The sequence below is a fragment of the Empidonax traillii genome, unplaced genomic scaffold, assembly GCF_003031625.1.
Source record: "Empidonax traillii isolate 1590-97213 ecotype Southwest subspecies unplaced genomic scaffold, ASM303162v1 scaffold8:size5222938, whole genome shotgun sequence".
Lineage (NCBI taxonomy): Eukaryota > Metazoa > Chordata > Aves > Passeriformes > Tyrannidae > Empidonax > Empidonax traillii.
The window spans coordinates 64,738-69,768 of record NW_020955201.1 but is presented as its reverse complement, the minus strand read 5'-3'; the positions used below and the strand labels follow the sequence as shown (position 1 = coordinate 69,768).

General features: G+C 37.5%; 1 protein-coding gene across 6 annotated transcripts in view; it reads right to left on the bottom strand.

The window, feature by feature from the left end:
- Positions 1-5,031, bottom strand: part of ERBIN (erbb2 interacting protein) — a 109,376-nt gene that overhangs the window by 67,162 nt on the left and 37,183 nt on the right. For all 6 annotated transcript variants that reach the window (XM_027882132.1, XM_027882087.1, XM_027882114.1 and 3 more), the window contains one exon: positions 2,405-2,464. The gene's annotated coding sequence lies outside the window, so the exon portion shown is untranslated. The remainder of the gene's footprint in view (positions 1-2,404; positions 2,465-5,031) is intronic.

Below are 5,031 nucleotides of genomic sequence, written 5' to 3'. Positions count from 1 at the left end.
AAAAAAAAAAAAAAAAAAAAAAAAAAAAAAAAAAAAAAAAAAAAACATATAAATCTAAGGATTATTACTACGGCAAACTGAAGTTTGAAGGAAACTGGAGGAGTCCCACAAAACTTCATGGAACATACAAAAAATAAAAAAATCAAGCGTTTTTAAAAGCTGTGACATTGATATTTCAGTATTTCAACACTGATGTTTTCAAATGGCTAAAGAATTCCTTTACATTATGGAACTAACAAGGTTCAGATGTAATGTTTCTCATTTTTAAGTTAATATATAGCCAGGAACATGAAATATTTATCCCAATGGGATACTGAAGTGCACTCCATTCCTGCTAGCCACCATATCCCTTTTTTTTAAAAATATGCAGTAGAAAAAAAAATCACAGCTACTATACAGCTAGTAATCACAGCTATTTGGTACAGTTAGCTGTAACCAAGCTACTTCAGAACTGCTTTGCTTTCAGAATCCACTAATTTCTACATTAAATAAATCCATTTTCTGTTATTGTTACTGTGAAAAAAGATCCATGGAAACAAATGGGACAAGTTCCTGACTTTCTATGTTGCAATATGCTTTTAGGATATAAAAGAATGCAGAGTTTATAATGCTGTTAAATTGACCATGCTTCCAAGATGGTGATTGTAAGTCTTTGTGTAACCCTTCTCGTTCCCAAAATCCCACACTGCCCCTTTGGAATGTCTAAGAGATACCTGGAAACTCACCTATTGGCTGTTAACCCTTTCTTGTAATCGGTTGGTTTGTAACACCTCCTGAATTCCCAATGGTCACACTGTGATCCCTCTGAAAGCTATTTAAGCTGTTGCCAGATCAATAAATCTCTCTCTGCCTGCATTCCCTCCTGCCTGATTGACGGCCCGGTGATCCCTCTGGGGGGCCATGAGGTGCCGCGGGGTGGCGGGACCAGGGGGAGGGCACTCTCCCCCTCAGAGCAAGGGGTAAAAGGAAAAGCCTCTTGCTCTGGGGTTCACCCTCCCCATCCACCTCAGTGTTCGTCATTTCTACACCAAGAAAACAATGAAAACTAAATACACAGAGCAACCAGACTAAGAGACGGTAAGCTTCTGAAAGAGTTATAAAACCATATTAAACCGCTTATGTTTCAGGTTTAGTTATTTGAGGGATTACATCTGTATCTGCCGTATGAGTAAATACTGCGTATCACACTGTTCACATCTATTGAAGCAGAAAGGACGAGACAATGTCTTAACTCCTCCAGTTATACCAACATAGTCAAAAGAGATGACCCAGCGTAGGGGAAGTGAAGGGAAGAGGCACTGCTAGTCATTTGCCCATAGGAAGCAACAAACCTTACGGAGCAGTAACCACAGCTGAGGCAATGCAGCAACAGCATGGATTATTAGCTCAGTGGAGAATGCCAAAGCACACAAAGCCTGCAGCGTGTAGGTTACACAAAAGGCTGGAAAACACAAGCATGTGCTACATGATTCTATCTACTGAAGCATACACTGTTTGTAGCAATACTAAATAAAATATGCACAAGATTTTGTATCCTTTAAACTGATATTTTATAGTCTCAAAATTACAGTCATTGAAGAGTCAATATTTATTAGCATTTCCACAATCTGAGCAGCACTATTAATAAAATCAGAGCAGATGGAAGCTGCTCTCATGTTGGGTTTTTTTTTCTGGGGCAGGAGAAGTACTAGGCAACAATGATTCCTCCACAGGAATTCATAGAAAAATTCTAAAGAAAAAATATTCTATTAGGAATTCTTTTTATTCACAAAAATACTTGCCTCTACAAATCCTTACAATATAAGGCAAAAGCAACTTAGTGCCATCTGCACTAGCATAATTTAATAAAGAAAAAAGCTGACTCTGAACATGTGTTACTTTTTCATAGAGCTTTGAACAGCAAACTGAACTTTGTTTTGTATAACTGTTAATACTTTTCATGTTCTTACATATGCTCTCTAGCTAAAAAAATGTTAACCCACCAGTAAGAGAGAAATGATATGATATGATGTACGCCTGGGCTTTAGATCAGCAAAACAGAAAGGAAAATAAGAAGCCCAACAGGCATTTTAAGCATTTTTTTCAAGCATCTTTCATCCAAGTTTTCTAAAAAAATGCTTATTTTTTCTAAGAACTAAAAAAAAAAAAATTCTCAAGCCAAAACACTTAATGATGCCCACTGAGATTTAAAACAGAATTATTTTCCTTTTCTAATATAATTCATTTGGGTCTTCAACAGATATTCAGAACTAAAAAAAATTGCCTTTGAAATAACATGAGAGAGGATGCAGAACAAAATTCAAGTGTTCTGAATGTGCTTATAACAAAATAGGAATAAATAAGAGGATTTCTATCTTAATATATTGTGCAGTTGGTCCAGAGAAAATAAAAATAATGTACTTACCACTGTATTACTGTTTTCTCCCTGCTGCTGCTTCTTCCCTGAGCTTTCAAAGTCAACATTCTGTTTAAGAGAAAGGTAAAACAATTTTACTCAACCCTATCACTACCAGATAAGAACAAAGTGATGTTATATTGTATTGGATATGTATTTTGCTTTCACAGTTTTGTTTTTGTTATAAAGAAAAGCTGTACATGTGAGTGAACAAAAACCTGGAATATTTCAGAGTATTTGAAAGACGTTCCAAGACAGTAAAACTGCATATATACTTTTGAAGGAGATAATTCTTTTTTGTACAAAACATTGTTTTTCATCCTACTGTTATTTTAAAGCACTCTGTCTATAAAGTTGTTTCATTTTCACTCCTTGTATAATTACTGTATTAAAATATTAAATATCACACAGATTTCTCTTGTACACAATTCTGAAGAAAACTAAAAAAAAATACATCAAAAATTAACCAAACACAAAAAGAGCATATTTTTGTATTATTAACTTCAGGAATTTTTTAGAAAGTTGCAACACATAAGGCATAACAGATCTCTGACACTAGCTTCACTGAAGTAGGACAACTACAAACAAACAGAAACATCTACTGCATTTGACTGAACACACCCAAAATTAGGGGCTGGACCTATGGAAAGGATAAATTTCGCCTCCAACAAAGACAGCAGCAGAACAATACCTTCAGAGGGATTAAATGTCACTGTGGTCAGAGAGATCATCTAACTGAGCACAAAGTCATGTAGAACAGCTAAGAAGCTAAGTCACACAGAGTACGATCTTTCAAATTTGCAGTACACAGAAAATAATTTTAACTGTGGGGATCACAGGCAGTAGCTTCATTCAAAGGGTTTACCTCTAAATGGAACTGTATTTCATGTCTTTCCAATAAGAGCAGAATCAGGCCACCACAATAAAGTCATCATAAATGTGTCTCCAAAATAATACTAATAAATTTAAAATCAAGATATTCCAGGAGAAATGAAAGTTACTTGTTTTGAGGTAATAAGCAAGCAATGGTGTGACCACAGGACAATGAACTCCCATAGAAGCCAGGACTGCCACAGTAGGATTGCGCTATAACCAACTTTCACATATTACATGTCCTATTTCTCATTTGGGAGTCACTGGTGTCAGCTTCTGCATTCATACAAATGGACTCTAATGCACTACACTGCATAAATCTATTCATTTATTCTCAATAGAAGGGCATCCAGGATGCGTAAATAGCAAGGTGAAAAAGTAATATAGGTAAAAGTAATATTAAAGCCTCCAGCCTTTTAAGTTCCCTACTGAAAAAAAAATTTCTCTATTAGTTTAGCCAGCCTCAGAAACAAAGAACAGCAGCACTCAAGACAATTAAAAAGGTCAAGAAAAACTGCAAGGATCAAACCAGATTCTGAAACTTGGGTTCTTAGGAGAGTCTGTCAAACTGTCATGGCTTCTTTCCTTTCCCATAGCACTTTGCTCCTACTTGCAACAGTATTTAACCCTTACAAAAGCTATTTCAGAGGCACCATACACAAACTCCCAAGAAGAAGTGCAAGTCTGCAATAGCTCTGCTAGGATAAGCAGAATTAATCCAGAGAATACAACAGTGCAGAGCTGTATCTGACAGAGGAGACAGTCAGACGATTGTGCCTCTGGCAGAAAAAGACCTAAGGTCAACATTTTGCAGGCAAGGCTTCAGAATAGAAAAAATATCAAAGAAGTAGCTAGAAACATAGTAATCAGAAGAAAAAAAAAAAATAAACCACAATGAACAAAAAGGGATTAGTCCTGCATCATTTCCTGACACCTGTTAGGCCATCTCTGTTGAAATGCCCAGAAGGATAAAATTCAGTGGCAGGGAATTATCACCATTTGAACTGTTTGCAAACTTCCAAACCAAGCAGGAGGAACTCATCCCATCTCACACATGCAGAGGCAGTAATACAGCAAGTTTGTGCACAGGGGGAAGAATACACACCACCATACTCAACAAAAGACATCAGTTACAAAATCAGACCTTAATGTCACTTGAAACTGTGATATTGAATCATAACCTCGAGCCTCATCAGAAGAGGACAACTAAGAATGTGCTGTAACTACAACTACAAGCAATGATCAGTCTCCAATGGCAGGAACCTTACAGGCTTACACATATTCCCATCACCAAGCAGTTTGCTGGAAAGCACAACAAACTCTCTAAAAAAATAGACCAGAATATTCAGAAGAGTCCAAAGCAACCTTGCATCAGAACTGCAGAAGTCTAGCAGATAGGGGGCTAATGTGTTTGTCTCAAACACCAATAGCAGGATAGCCGTGGAGCCAACTAAGGACTGTTGGTAAGAACAGCCAAGGACTGGGGGCAGTAACACGCTGTAAGGAAGAACAAGATGTGGCTGGAGAAGAGGGTCATTTGGAGGTAGGACAGTGCTTTTCTGGGACAAATCTCCTTGTTCTAGTTCCTGGAGGTAAGCACAAAACCATACAGCACAGGCACAGAAATGAGGTAGAGAACTGGGCATGGTCTGTAAGGGCGGGGGGGGGGGGAAATCAACACCACCGAAGACCCCCAAAGCCCTCTGACACATTTTCAGAAAGGTCTAGAAGAACACACTGTGCATGATAACTAATTAGCCTAG